General features: G+C 34.3%; 1 protein-coding gene across 10 annotated transcripts in view; it reads right to left on the bottom strand.

The window, feature by feature from the left end:
• LOC127874266 (neuronal calcium sensor 2-like) overlaps positions 1-16,889 on the bottom strand; it is a 146,815-nt gene that overhangs the window by 9,971 nt on the left and 119,955 nt on the right. Inside the window, exon 1 of one of the 10 annotated variants that reach the window (XM_052418489.1) lies at positions 13,524-13,645. The exons of the other annotated variants lie outside the window; for them this stretch is intronic. The gene's annotated coding sequence lies outside the window, so the exon portion shown is untranslated. Of the gene's footprint in view, positions 1-13,523; positions 13,646-16,889 lie in introns of those variants that run through there. 10 annotated transcript variants of the gene reach the window in all.

Raw genomic sequence — 16,889 nt, 5'->3', positions numbered from 1 at the left:
AATTCACGTGTTTTTTTGCTGATGGCTTTCTTTCAGATTTATTTTTAATTACAACACCATTCATGTATCTGTCTAGAAATACCACGGGGATTAAAACGGTTCAGAGCGGAAACAAAAATTCCATATCAATAAACGTTAAATTGTGACCTTGACCTTTTGTTCAGAGGCATGGGAGTTGTACACTAGACCTTTCACTGAGAACATAGTAGTTGTACACTTGACCTTTCACTGAGAGATGTGAGAGTTGTACACTTGACCTTTCACTGAGAGGCATGGGAGTTGAACACTTGACCTTTCACTGAGAGCAATGGGAGTTGTACACTTGACCTTTCACTGGGAGAAATGGGAGTTGTACACTTGACCTTTCACTGAGAGGCATGGGAGTTGTACACTTGACCTTTCACTGAGAGGCATGGGAGTTGAACACTTGACCTTTCACTGAGAGCAATGGGAGTTGTACACTTTACCTTTCCTTGAGAGGCATGGGAGTTGTACACTTGACCTTTCACTGAGAGGCATGAGAGTTGTACACTTGACCTTTCCTTGAGAGGCATGGGAGTTGTACACTTGACCTTTCACTTAGAGGAGTGAGAGTTGTACACTTGACCTTTCACTGAAAGGCATGGTAGTTGTATACTTGACCTTTCACTAGAAGGCATGGGAGTTGTACACTTGACCTTTCACTGAGAGGCATGGGAGTTGTACACTTGACCTTTCACTGAGAGGCATTAGAGTTGTACACTTGACCTTTCACTGAAAGCAATGGGAGTTGTACACTTTACCTTTCCTTGAGAGGCATGGGAGTTGAACACTTGACCTTTCACTGAGAGGCATGTGAGTTGTACACTTAACCTTTCACTGAGATGCATTGGAGTTGTACACTTGACGTTTACCTGAGAGGCATGGAAGTTTTACACTTGACCTTTCACTGAGAGGCCTGGGAGTTGTACACTTGGCCTTTCACTTAGAGGCATGGTAGTTGTACACTTGACCTTTCACTGAGAGGAATAGTAATTGTACACTTGACCTTTCACTTAGAGGCATGGGAGTTGTACACTTGACCTTTCACTGACAGGTGTGGGAGTTGTACACTTGACCTTTTACTGAGAGGCTTGAGTTGTACACTTGACCTTTCACTGAAAGGCATGGGAGTTGTACACTTGACCTTTCACTGAGAGGCATGGGAGTTGTACACTTGACCTTTCTCTGAGAGGCATGGGAGTTGTACATGACACATAATCTGATCATGGTGAATAATAATCAACAGCAAAATAAATTTTTGTTCCAGGTATAACCCTTTCACCCATAAGAGGCAAAATGAAAATCATGGCTTTTGCAACCAGCAAAAAAAAAGAACAGCCTGCGAGTAACTCGCAGTCTGTTCAGATTTTATGCTGTTTGTTTCTCATCAGTAACTAAGGGTTGAAAATGAAGCTTCAAATGCGTTAAAAAATGTATTTAAGTAGTAAAGGGATGAACAAAAGTGGATAAACAATATCTGGACAGATGGACTTCACTCAGTAACCTGACCAAAAAATGACCCTTGAGAAAGCTCTATGACTTCCTAAAGTGATTTGACACAATTCCAAGTGATGTTACACTCTGAGCATATTTTACTGTCTTTGAAATAAAATGATTGATTATTTTTTGTTTGTGTGTGTGTTTTTACTTTTGTTTATGTGACATGTACAACAAACACAGGCATGGTCAACTATAATGTTAAAATGACTTCGACCAATACCAGTGTTGAAACAATATATGTGTGGCTACAACTAAAATGGCAAATATAACTATTTAATATCATAGAAATATAAATACTACATAATTTGACCCAAATACTTGTTGTCAATATTGTGATTGCTAATCATGTTTCAATAACTTTATAGTACAAAGTCTCCACAATTCACATCAATTATAAGGACATGTCATCAAATATTGCCTCTATATGATTCTCAACAAAACAAGCAATGATGGATAGGTTCATATATTCAAGAGAATGCCATAAATGGTGGATATAACTACTCAAATTATTGTGTACCATATTTATTCAATGTTTTTGCGCACAATATATGTTTTTGCAAACCCCCACAAGTGGACAAAACAAATATATAATAATTAAGCATGGTTGTTCAATTACTTTCCAAAAAGAAAATCATCTCTTGTTTTCTGATTATGAGTGCCTTTAATTAAAGACATAATTTGTGTACATTATAGTTTGTTGTCGAATAACCCACGGCCTGAAGCTAAGATGTGTAGGGATTAAATCAAGACTTCAAAGCACGAGTGATTTGAAACCACGCATCTAAACTTCCAGCCGTGGGTTATTTGACAACAAACTATAACATACACAATTATTTTGATTCTAACACGGTTTTTACTAAAGATTTATACAATCTTATTTTTCTTGTGTACTATTTTATGTGAAGTTCCGCCCATAAAAATAACTTTCGGCTGTTCTGTCGATCAGATCTCTGCCAAACCGGGTTATTACACTGGAGGAAAATGTATCGATTTTCTTCTTTGTTTATATAAAATGGACGATGACACTCATAAATGTTTTCACATGTTTCATCAAATACGCATGGGAAAGTAGTTTGAGCACCGACAAGCCAATGGCCACTTTGCACAATAGCTTAAATATAAACTTAAATATTTAACGTAAAAAAATTATAACTTCAATAAAAAAATCTAAGATACCAACACTAATAGGCATCACTTATTTTTTAAGTGAAACAATTTAGATTCTGCTTCAGGCTTACTTTGAACTTAAATTTCTTGTGAATTGATCCAAATAATATGACACTGGAAATGTTGATGAAAACTCAGAATAAATATGGTACTGTATAAGCTTTTACGTTAAAAGTGACTATTCCATAGATATTCTGAAAAATATGTCTCTTGTATTATTCCCAAAGGATTTGTCAAACCTGGAATAAAAAGCAATTGTGAACATCAGATCAATAATGCGTGAAATCTCAGCCTCTATTTACATATATACGACATAAAACACAAATTCCAGTACTCATTGAAGCACTAAATTTTCTGCTTAACTTTATAATGAAGCATCAACAAAGAATCAGATTCTTTATCACAACATTTGATCACTTGCAAATGGCCTGGAAACAAATGATGTAAAGACAATTGGTCTGCTTTGATGATCAATAATGAAGCAAGACAATATATAGACTATCAACTGGAATCTTTGCTTAATGTGGCGTAAATATTTAAGACTCAGAAAGGCTCCAGATATGGCGGGACAGTACAACTTGATAGCTCCAAATTTAGCAGGAGAATTAACCTAGGTGGCTGAGAATGAACACTAACAAGAGCACTGCCTTGCGGGTGCACACTGCTCATCTATTTTTCTTTTTAAAGGTGAAGTGATCTATCTCAATACTTCAATCAAAAAAGATGGAGGGGTGGGGTGGAGAGGGGTGTATAGTGTGGGGGTGTGCTCATTTATTACATTATCTTCCAATAATAAGAAATACAAATAAAATAATAAAAATTAATATTTTTGTTCTTAAACCATGTTTCAAAGAAAAAAAAATTTTTTTGGGGGGGGGGGGGTCGGGGGTATAGTATGAGGGTGTGGTCATTTATAATATGATCTTTCAAAAATAAATAAACATGAAACCGTCGGAGAAGGGTGAAGTTTTTTTTGTCACAATAATGCACTATATATTCAGATAAAAGGAAACGTCTTGAGGGAACAGTAGTTGGGGGGGGGACAAGAATTTTTTTATAGAAAATTTCAAAAGGCCATAACTCTGTGAAAAATCATCAGACCAGGACCCGCTGATAATATGCACATCTCCTCTTGGTAGTGAAGCTCCCCATAAAGTTTCATTGAATTCCGGTCATTAGTTGCTGAGAAATAGCCCGGACAAGAATTGCACTATATGTACAGTTTATAGAAAATTTCAAAGGGCCATAACTCTGTGAAAAATCATCCGACCAGAACCCGCTGATAATATGCACATCTCCTCTTGGTAGTGAAGCTTCCCATAAAGTTTCATTGAATTCTGGTCATTAGTTGCTGAGAAATAGCCCGGACAAGAATTGCACTATATGTACCGTTTATAGAAAATTTCAAAGGGCCATATTTCTGTGAAAAATCATCCAACCAGAACCCGCTGATAATATGCACATCTCCTCTTGGTAGTGAAGCTTCCAATAAAGTTTCATTGAATTCCGGTAATTAGTTGCTGAGAAATCCCCCGGACAAAAATTGTGCACTTACAGACGATCAGACGAAGCGGCGACTATATGCTTCCCCCAAAATAAATTTTGAGGGAGCATAAAAATAAAAAAAAAATTGGGGGGGGGGGATTCTGGGGGGGGGGGGGCATGGGGGATGGTTTGGGTGGAGTCTATTGTAGTATGTCAGGTAAGAGCTGTTTTGTCAAAGTATCAATCAAATCTGATCATAAATAATGAAGTCATGGCAATTTTAGCAAAATTTAATTATTTGACCTTGAGAGTCAAGGTCATTCAAAGGTCAAGGTAAAATTCAACTTGCCAGGTACAGTACCCTCATGATAGTATGAAAGTATTTGAAGTTTGAAAGCAATAGCCTTGATACTTTAGAAGTAAAGTGGATGTAAACACAAAATTTAACCATATATTCAAAGTTAATAAGTCAAAAAAGGGCCATAAATCCGTCAAAATGACAACCAGAGTTATGCAACTTGTCCTGTACAGTCCCCTTATGATAGTTTGCGAGTGTTCCAAGTCTGAAAGCAATAGCTATGATACTTTAGGTGTAAAGTGGACCAAAACACAAAACTTAACGAAATTTTGGAACATAATTCTGTCAAAATGCCAGTCAGAGTTACATAACTTTGCCTGCACAGTCCCCTTATAATTGTAAGTGTGGCAAGTATGAAACGAATAGCTTTGATACTTTAGAAATAAAGTGGGCCTAAACACAAAACTTAACCAAATTTTCAATTTTCTAAGTATAAAAAGGGCACATAATTCTGTCAAAATGCACACCAGAGTTATCTAACTTTGCCTACTTAGTCCCCTCATGATAGTAAGTAAGTGTACCAAGTTTTAATGCAATAGCTTTGATACTTTATGAGAAAAGTGGACCTAAACACAAAACCTAACCGGACGCCGACGCAGATGCCGACGCCAAGATGATGACAATAGCTCATTTTTTTTTTCAAAAAATAGATGAGCTAAAAATGTAATATAACGAGTAACATTATAAAGCGAAATCCAATATAAAACCGGTGGGTCAAATGGCTCCTGTTTTGCTTCTCAAACCTTCCATTTTTTGTCTGAAAATGCTCAAATTCAAGTATGGCCATACTCATATTGCGAAGATTATTTTTATGATTTATTATAATTGATAAGAGGCTAATGCTCACTGACACATTTGACATTTGAAGCGTTTTAACCTATCATTTAATGCCAACATTAAAAGTGTGATAAATTATAAACATGTCATCATCAGTGTTAGAAGTTTAAATGAAGTTACTATTTGTGTGCTATATTGATTTTGTCAATTATTGACAATTATGGAAATTCCCTTAACTTTATCTTAGCATGTTTTATTTATTGTTTATTTGTAGACAATATTTTTTTATATGATGGTCTGCTAAAAGTGCAAATTAACAGGTAACATTTAGAAAGATAAATCAAAGACTATTTTGATATATTCAAATACAGGTGTATCACAGAACACTTTAGAAACAAAATTTCAAATTAAGTGTAAAATTTTAAATGCAAAGTTCTTGTAACATTGTTCAAGGCATAAATGTCTGATCAAGAGTTATAAAGGAACCAAAAAAAATGGGTTATTTATGCTGCTTTTACAACATACCGTCCATGTTTCATTCCAGATATGCAACACTGATCAAAAAAAAGGCAGGGATCATATTTTTTTCGGTTTTGTCGGTCCTAGACCGATTGCGGTCATGAAAGACCGATTGAAAATCCCAAACAGTCGGTCCGATTCTGTTTGCTATTAAAATTCCCATGTCATGAAATCGATTACACAGTGTACATGCTAACACACCCTAATGACATTCTTATCTCGATTAGGTGTGATAAACCATTTGCTGCGGTCAAGAAAGACCGATTGAAAATCCCAAACAGTCGGTCCGATTCTGTTTGCTATTAAAATTCCCATGTCATGAAATCGATTACACAGTGTACATGCTAACACACCCTAATGACATTCTTATCTCGATTAGGTGTGATAAACCATTTGCTGCAGTCTCTAAACCGGTCAGGACCGGTTTATTGCACGTCAGACCAAGAATCAAAAACTTGTGGACAGCGGATTAAAGACGCATCCGAAAAGACGCGTCTGAATGCACACGCTGTAACTAAACAAAACATGCCGATACATTTTCCACCAGCGTAATAATCCGGTAATATAATTATGAATGAAAGTCGCGGATCTGATCGACAGAACAGCCGAAAGTTATTTTTATGGGCGGAATGTCACATAAAATAGTACACAAGAATAATAATATACATTGAATAAATATTTTGTAAAACCGTGTTAGAATCGAAATAATTCGTGTACTTTATACTTTGTTGTTGAATAACTCACGACCGGAAAATTAGATGCGTGGTTTCAAATGCTTCGCTCTCGTGATTAAATCCGTACGCATCTAAACTATCGGCCGTGGGTTATTTGACAACAGATTATTTCTTAATTATTTGGTTTGTTGTTGTCAGTAGGATGACAACCTACGCACAGACATTTGTTTGGTTCAGTGCATGTTTGTAAGCTATAATCGAGTCGACAACAATTTAAAACATCGGTATAGACTTACACAGATTAATAATATTGACAACGATGAAAAAAGTCTGATAAAACAGCACACGAAACAACAATGAAATACCAAATGATAAAACCAGTTGAGAAAACTCGTTCCGTTTAAAAAATGCCAAAGGGAATTTTACTTGTACATGTATTATACCACCTTCATGAATGGCAAAATCAAATGTATATATTTTAACGTAATTTGTCATGATTTCGGATATACATTTTCGGATACTTTTCCCCATTTATATCCGGACCGATTGATGTTGCGGGAAAATATGATCCCTGAATATAGGTGTAGGTGAAAGGGGTGTTCGCATGAAAGCGATCTAGTGCTTCTCACATGACCAGATGCTTTACCAACAATTAATGGACATACGCTCGGCGTACACAAGGACTTTAGTTTTTCCAGTTTTTGCAAAAACAAACAGAATTTATAGCATACAAAGTCATGTACTTTTATAAAGGTCTTTACAATTAAAAAATTGTCAAGTCAGTAATAATATTTGACAATTTTGATTTGTAACAGTACTTAACGCAAATTCAGTCAAACAAAGCGATTCATGTAGGATTGAAAAAACACAAAGTTTATATAGGCCATCAAATGAACATAACGTCAAAGCAAAAAAATTATGCACACTTGACATGTTAGATTCAATTGTGTTTAACTGATGGCTAAATAAGGATTCTTGAGTCTGATATTTCAACAAATAAAACATTAACTCATTAGATCAACCATCATACCTGGAATGACAAATGTTTAACTTATTAAATCATGACAGCTGTATTAACTTTCCACCATATGCCATTTATTTACAGTGCATGTTTCGTGGTTTGCTGATGAGTTCGGTACTGGATGACCTTAACAAGACAGGTGTCAAGTGCCAAGGTTTGTCTCGGGTCAGCTATAAATGGTCATAGCCCAGTCAATCTTACAAGTAATGACATTTTGTTGTTGAAAAATATTGTATATCTACATTGGCATCAATATTTTTCATGCTGAAATACCTTACATGTACTGGGAAATGTATATAAAAAGTAAATTTGATATAAAAGGTGCAAGAAAATTGAGGATATATTGAGAGAAATGACATAAAACAAGAGATGTGTTTGTCAGAAACACAATGCCCCCTAATGCACCGCTTTTTTTTACCTTTGACCTTGAAGGATGGTCTTGACCTTGACCTTTCACCACTCAAAATGTGCAGCTCCATGAGGTTCACATGCATGCCAAATATCAAGTTGCTATGTTCAATATTTCAAATGTAATTGCAAAACTTTACTATATATAAGTATTAAATTTTCGACCTTTGACCTTAAAGGATGACCTTGACCTTGACCTTTCACCACTCAAATGTGCAGCTCCATGAGATACACATGCATGCCAAATATCAAGTTGCTATGTTCAATATTTCAAAAGTTATTGCAAAACTTTAATATATTAAAGTGTTACAATTTTTACCTTTGACCTTGAAGGATGACCTTGACCTTGACATTTCACCACTCAAAATGTGTAACTCCATGAGATACACATGCATGCCAAATATCAAGTTGCTATGTTTAATATTTTAAAAGTTATTGCAAAACTTTAATATATTAGTTTTACATTTTTGACCTTTGACCTTAAAGGATGACCTTGACCTTTCACCACTCAAAATGTGCAGCTCCATGATATAAACATGCATGCCAAATATCAAGTTGCTATGTTCAATATTTCCAAAGTTATTGCAAAACTTTACTGTAACCTTAAAGTTTTGGGACAGAATGACAGACAGGCCAAAAACAATACAATATACCCCCCCCCCGGATTTATCGATCCAGGGGCATAAAAATACAGAGAATATAATTGTCTGCGAAACTAGATTAACAGTATACAATATAACCAATCCAAAATTATACAGGGTGGTAGCCACACTGAGGCAGGCTGAGGCAGTTGCTAAAATTTGCAGAGCAATGTTGAGATTACAAGGAAAAAAAGGAAAATGTATGTCACAGAATAAAATCTATTAAAAAAATTGAAGCAATTTTATGAATTTTAGGAACTATGCAATTCACAAACAAATATTATCATTGAGTACAATTGGTTCATGTTAAGTTCATGTTAAGGCAGATAATTATTTTAATTTAATAACTTCAATTGATGCCAAAATGGCTCAGCAAAATGATTTGGAAAATCCGTATATTAAACAAAGCGTTTCACTGTACACTTCGATGCTTAATCATGGTGGACATTGGAACGTTCCAAGCTAGAATCCGGTGTTTTATGGCCAGGTGGGTCTATTTAGGACATAGACACACTTCGGATGGTTGGCATTTTCGGCATAATTGGTATTCTCCTCTTTATGGCCAGCGTGGACTTAAAACCACAACCGTTTCAGGTTGTGAGAATCTTTCTTTACATTAGAATTTTAAAACTATGATATTTTTAACTTTTTTTACATAAAGAAGTGTAGTTGATGATAGAACTGACAGAAATGATGACGCAGTGCTAAAACAAAAAATTTCACAAGAAAATTGGAAAAAAATGGCCAGAAACTTTACCCGATTTAAGTTAAATATTTGTACTCCTCATGATAATCAATATGTCCCTGTGACAAAATCGGTAACGCGTCAGACTCTGGATCCATTGACCACTATTAAATTGTCACTGCGTTGGTTCGAACCCCAGTAGGTCCGTTTTTTCCCAAATAACTTCCATCAATGATCCTTTTTATATGTGCTTATGATTGAAAATGCTTTTGATATAATGTATTTAAACTTTTTTTTTTTTAAAAGAGCTCTAGTGCTTTTAAGCTCTCAATGGAAAAAAATCGTCCATAAATTTTTAATTGGTGAAATTGTCCCTAGAATGACCTTAGATACTGCCTGAGATTATTTTATATTAAAGTAATGTGCAATATCTTGAGCAGGTATATAAAGTCCCAATATTGACAAAGGTGTTTTAGAGTATTATGATATAAGAAACCAATGTGATGAAATCCAATCATAAAAGAATATTGTTGGTAGAACAATAATATTACATAATAATTATAGAGGTTTGTACTATTAAAAAATGCATCCATAACAAAAGCATTTGGTATTTTGCTAGGAGTATTCAGTGTACAAAACACAAAGGATTGACTTAAGGAATGGGAGATAATAGTATTAAAATAAACAATTATTTCTTAAAGTTTTGATAATTTTCCACTTAAGAGATATTAGAAAAGTTTTAACTCCTGTTGACCATGCTTTAAACTGATTGCAACCATTTTCAAACTCGCCGACATTATTAAAATATTCTCAAAGCAAGTTACCCTCAATATGGGGACAGTTTTGCACCCCAAGGGGAATGATGTCAACAAACATTCTAAAGGACCACCGTATCATGTTAAAAATCTATATTGTCAACATTTGACAAAAAGATAATGGATAATGCATGAATTGATGTTTTGAAGATTTATTCAGTATTCAATTTGTACAATATTACGGTAATAAAATATAATATGGTAATAAAAAAACATTACGTACGTTTTTTACTACACACATGAACAAACCTGTTATTCAATAAATTGAGGAATTTATAGGCTTGTTACTATGTCCGTGTATATAGCTTTAAAATAAACATCTAATCTTTAACACAATAAATTTATCATATAAATTGCATGCATAGCTTCTGACTTTAAGGGGCCTTTTCACAGATAATGGAAAGTATTGAAGTTTGTCATTAAATGCTTTATATTGATAATGTAAACATTGGATCTAAAAAGCTTCAGTATAAAATCAAGAATAAAAGAAAAAAAAAGTAAACCTACAGCAGGGCTCGAACCACTAACCCCTGGATCCTGGAGTAAAAGCCTACCACTTATACCACTCGGCCATCCGTGCTCATACGATGATCGACGTATTTTATACATTATTTAAGCAATCCTCGTAGTTTCACAAAATATAACGACAACAACAGAACTCTCCAACTTATTCAATCGTTTTGCATTGCAAGACTTGATAATTTTCAGGTTTTTAAATCGTCAAAAATGCATATAATGGCTATTTTAGAGCATGGTAAATGTTCAGTAATATAACTGTTTCCTCACAAATATTATAACTAAAATGAAAATTTGTGAATCTGAAGAACTTTCTTTTTATTTTGTTTATTTACCAAAACGTGAAAAGGCTCCTTCAATAGATTCAGAGAGATCATTTCTTAGATATAACAGCAGGTGTTATTAACAGACTATAGAACTATAAAATCTCAGTAAAATAATTGTGTTATGGTTTCATAACACGTTTTGGTATGAATAATTGTTAAAAAATGATTTAAACAAGCAATATTTCATGCAACCTATTAAAAATTAAAATTGAAAACAATATAATTTATATATATTTTGGATAAACTTTCAAGACATTTTTACATATTTGAGGTATTGAATACTGCTTAAATTCATTTCTTAATGTCTCAAACATCAACATCAACACTGCAAGTAAAAATTGAGATATAACAATAATAATAGTAAATAATTTTTTTGTCTATTTGCAATGCAAAATAGGCTTTTGTAATACCACATTTCAAAATCACAGGGGAAACGGTTGTCCTTTTCCAAGCCTTCCCTGATTTTGGGCACACGAACCAGAATAAAGTATTTCGTAATTCTTACAGTTTTTAATTTAGAAACTTTTTTCTAATATTTTCTTTAAAGAACATTGCTTACACCATTTTAAGTGAATTTTTCTAAGACCGTTATACGTGAAAAAACGTTCTTAGAAACTATTACACAAATTTCGTTCGTAAAACAATTCTATTATTAGCAAAAGCGGGTTATTTTTAGAAAATTACCATCTACAAGGCAAACAAAGAATTACGTCCCTTGAAAACAAAGGGAGACAATTATATTACTGCTTCATGCTAGGTAGGGGACTTTTATTGCTTGGCAATAGTCTTGTTCTTCATAAAAAATCTTTTTGATAGCCTTTTAAATGTTTATTCAGACTACTTTTCTTTTAAATTCACTTCAGCAGAAAATTCCCTGTATCTTGCAAATTGACTTTCAACGCCAATGCTGTCTCGTTTAAGTTGTAAGACCTATTTTTGTTTTAAGTTAATCACACTTTTGAGACTGAGCCCTTTAGTTACATGCGTATCTTATTGGTAAAGGGTTAAAGATGAGTTCAAAACACAAGCTTCTTAATATTAATTTGTATGGAATTGCATACACTTAAAGCCGGACCAACTCAGTGGGACATAATTATATGGGTCCAGCTCTAAGAAAAGAGGGTTTAATGCATGCAAGTAAAGTGTCATCCCAAATTAGCCTGTGAAGTCTGCACAGGCTAATCAGGGATGACACTTTCCACTTTTATGATATTTTTTTTTCAGAGAAACTCTGTTCTCAGTTAAGATCCAGTTTAGGTGGAAAGTGTCATCCCTGATTAGCCTGATAATGGACTGCACAGGCTAATCTGGGATGACACTTTAAGCACATGCATTAAACCCCTTTTTGAGAGCACAGTCTATATGGTAAATGTTTTGATGTTGTTTTTTTCTTAAGGAAAAACAGTTTGTACAAATTAAGAGAAATATAAAAGTGCAATCTTGAATTTTATTAAAAAGTAGAAACAAGAAATATCTTTAAAAAAGATATACGGCCTTGATTGTGGTTGGATTTGGTGAAAGGTAAAGAGTTCAATGAATGAGATCAAAGATAGCGAATGTCTTTTTCTGTGCAGTTCTTAGCTGCATCACACGCAGAACGGGATGTTACGCGGAGTTTTCGCGGTTTATTTTACATTATTACATATTGCTGGTCAACAGAAAACCAAAAGAAGAATGGAAGTGAAATTAAAAATTAAGTCAACCGGCCACATGCGAAGTATCCGTACATATTTGAAATATTCATACGCGCGTTCTTCGAACAAACCTGTTTTAGTGGTTTGTCAATTATTAACAGTATCGAGAATCATCGCGCTCATGCTTAATACATTAGCCAATATGGTGGAATAATTCTTGTTAAATTAATCATAATCAAAATTATTATTTATCATGATATTGTTGGAAACACATTAAGAATCTAGTATTAACATACCATAATTATATCGCTGAATATTTTCATTTAACATATTTCTGGTCTAAAGAAAATTCCACAGTCCAGGGTATATGCCAGATTCTCGAGTCAGATAGACTTCAGCGCTTATACAATAATGGTCTGTAGCTGTTAATGAGATAACATGCTGAGATCGACCCTTTGAAAAGGTTAACCCGAGAAAGTTATTTATTGCTACTGACCACAAGTCTTCCAGATAACCCAAACACTTCACCTATTTCATGCGATAGCGTCTATATTATATAACAATTATTTCACTGGCCGCGATTTGACCCTGATACTGGCGCTAGCAATCCTCTGAAAATAAAAGGTGCAGGCGCAAATTGCGTTGATGTCGAGAGTTGAGTGTAAAACTGTTCTATATCAAGCCTTTTCATTAGAGATACAATTGTTTCGTGCAGTAAAACAGTGTTACAAAGACGCGTCCATGTTTCCAATGTTCTGGTGGTATGTTCAAATCAGCCAATTGAATAAATGAAGTGTATTCATTCGTATCTATAAAAGCCGCGGGAAATTTTATTTGAATTTTATTGGACACTTACAAAGGTCAGGGAAGGTGAAAAGCTGGTTTATATACAGCTACACTGAAAAAAATAAACATGATCCAAATTATGTAGAGACTAATTTTAATTTTAATGTTTAAAGATATAGATTCTACATACCTTCAAGAATGGCCAATAGATGCCAAAAGTCCACACAGATATTGCAAATGGTAAACAAAAGTTTCACACACAAAAAGCATAAAAAAATATAATGCTGTTTCTTCAGCTCCCTTTTTAAACTAGTCTTACTGACTAAAATAGAAAGAATATTTGACACCTATTTAATCATGCATGTCAAGTCAATACAATAGCTGACAATCATTATGTCATTATGCATAATATATACAGAAATCTTACTAATTATCATAGAATAATGCTTCTATTGTTGTTTAAACCCCCAGGCCATGCATTATCATAAAAAAGTAATGTACTCTGTAGACATAGTTGCATATTTTGTTTCAAGAAACAACAACCTAATAAAATTACTGAATCACAGCTTGTTTAAATTATATGCTTCAGAGAAATCTATTTGTGGCATTTTGTCACACTATTTGTATTGTATAAACAAATGAATTATAAAAGTGTGTTGTTATAAAGTCAGATTGCTGATAAAAAAGGGTTTAGAATCCTTCATGGAAACAATCTGTCAATATGTCGAGTTGCATACTTCAGATATATGATAAAAGATCTGGTATTGCTGTAAGCAGTCAAAATGCATACAGTTTTACATTATTAATCTTTTGATTGCACAATACAATCCATCTGGCAAAATAAAACATTACTTTCCTTGGTGGCTAGCAATTACAACACTATATACGAATGTAGGTAAAAATGCCAGAGGTAAACATGCCATAGGTAAAAAAGCCAGAGGTAAAAATGCCAGAGGTAAAAATGCAAGAGGTAAAAATGCCAGATGTAAAGCTGAAAAATGCCATATCCTTAAAAATATTGCTAAAAACTCTATTTTACTATATAACACCTGGCATTTTTACCTATGGCATTTTTACCACTATACATCTGGCATTTTTACCGCACACCCAATATACAGCTTAAGTGGCCGTTTCAGTGATTTTTTTAAAAAGAGCTTTGAAAATTTGTCTGCAAATACTGCTTATTAAAAATTAATACAAGGTGCAAAATAAAATGAAGTCAAAACATAGGGTCGCTCAGTTGTTCAGATTTTATAGGAAATTACACGGCATGCACTTTTGCGTTAAAATGTTATTAATTTTTAAGTGTGTAAAAACTTTATATAACAGGGGTATCAATTGTCCCAAATTAGAAATCCTGAAAATTAGGTCTGGTTCCTTTTCTATAGGTACTAAAAAAATACATACAAGCTTAGTATTTACGTTTAAATATATCATATCAGACCTTTAAATTAAAAGAAATGCTGACAGTTTATCAAAATAATCACACTCCTTAACACTGTGATCATTTGCATATACCCTTTAAGCTAAAAGCATAATTTCATAAGGTGACTACTCAATATATGACCCTTAAAATTAACATAGCTTATATAAATGGCTGGGGTACAAAACATATGAGAAAGATCATTGGTTAAATAATTCAAGCTGAAGGATCAATGAAATGCTATTAAAAAGCCATTTTGACTTTTGTCAAACAAGTTGTGCTATCAAATTTTATTAATTTCTGTAGCCAGATGAAATATAAACAAGGGCTGTTTGTAAAACATGCATGCCCCCCATATGGGCTCTAAGTTGTAGTGACAGCCATTTTGTAAATATGTTTTTTGTCACTGTGACCTTGACCTTTGACCTAGTGACCTGAAAATCAATAGGGGTCATCTGCGAGTCATGATCAATGTACCTATGAAGTTTCATGATCCTAGCCATAAGCTTTCCTGAGTTATCATCAGGAAACCATTTTACTATTTCAGGTCACTGCGACCTTGACCTTTGACCTAGTGACCTGAAAATCAATAGGGGTCATCTGCCAGTCATGATCAATGTACCTATCAAGTTTCATGATCCTAGGCATAAGCGTTCTTGAGTTATCATCCGGAAACCATTTTACTATTTCGGGTCACCGTGACCTTGACCTTTGACCTAGTGACCTGAAAATCAATAGGGGTCATCTGCTAGTCATGATCAATCTACCTATCAAGTTTCATGATCCTAGGCATAAGGGTTCTTGAATTATCATCCGGAAACCATTTTACTATTTCGGGTCACCGTGACCTTGACCTTTGACCTAGTGACCTGAAAATCAATAGGGGTCATCTTCTAAACATGGTAAATCTACCTATGAAGTTTCATGATCCTAGGCATAAGCGTTCTTGAATTATCATCCGGAAACCATTTTACTATTTCGGGTCACAGTGACCTTGACCTTTGACCTAGTGACCTCAAAATCAATAGGGATCATCTGTGAGTCATGATCAATGTACCTATGAAGTTTCCTGATCCTAGGCCTAAGCGTTCTTGAGTTATCGTCTGACAACCACCTGGTGGACGGACCGACCAACCGACAGACCGACCGACAGACAGACATGAGCAAAGCAATATACCCCCTCTTCTTCGAAGGGGGGCATAATAATTATGTTGTTTGCATAAATTGTATAGTTTTCAGCTATCTACACATTGCAGAATATATTATTTTTTAATAGGAAAACAAATCATATGTTTTAACTGCATATTTGAGATTAAAAAAGTAAAAACAAGGGTGCAAAACTGTCACAAGATACACCCGTTTGAAGGTTTTGGACAACTCTATAACTTTACCATGACCCATATTTAAACTTGACCTACATATCATCTAGACACAAATTCTGACCAAAATTGGTGAAGATCTGATGAAAACTACTTTAATTAGAGAGCGGACACCATGCTGAAAACTTGAAATGCACTTAGTAACCCTGTGACCTAGTTTTTTACCAGGCATGACCCATTTTTAAACTTGACCTAGATATTGTCCAGATACAACTTCTGACCAAGTTTGGTGAAGATCGGATGAAAACTATTTGAATTAGAGAGCCAACAATGCTGTGGATATCGCCCGTCCGCCGCCCATATTGAAAATATTGGCGTATAAAAAAGAATTTGGCCATACTTCTTAAACAAACCTCTCTCTCTTCATGTTCTCATAAAGACATAAGATTAAAAAAAACAAAAAAAAACATACTATTTCTATAATAAAAATAGAGCAATTCACACTAATCATATTTTTCAAATACTTAACTATTCCCCAGACTAAAATGCAAACTTTTTTAATTAATTTCCAAAACTTGAATAAATATCTTAGTTTTTGATTGTATTATACTATAAAACAAGAGCACCGCATAACGTGTGCCAACGCACGGCTGCGGGTGCAGTTTTTAATAAATGAAAGCTTGTCAGAATTTATTAATATTTTTAAAGATCACAGTGACCTTGACCTTTTACCTAGTGACCAAAAAATGGGTGTTGCGTGTAGAACTTATCAAGATGCATCTACATATGAAGTTTCAAAGTTGTAGGTGGAAGC

The sequence above is a fragment of the Dreissena polymorpha genome, chromosome 3 (genome assembly GCF_020536995.1).
Source record: "Dreissena polymorpha isolate Duluth1 chromosome 3, UMN_Dpol_1.0, whole genome shotgun sequence".
NCBI classification, from domain to species: Eukaryota; Metazoa; Mollusca; class Bivalvia; order Myida; family Dreissenidae; genus Dreissena; species Dreissena polymorpha.
This window is presented reverse-complemented; position numbering and strand designations above follow the sequence as displayed.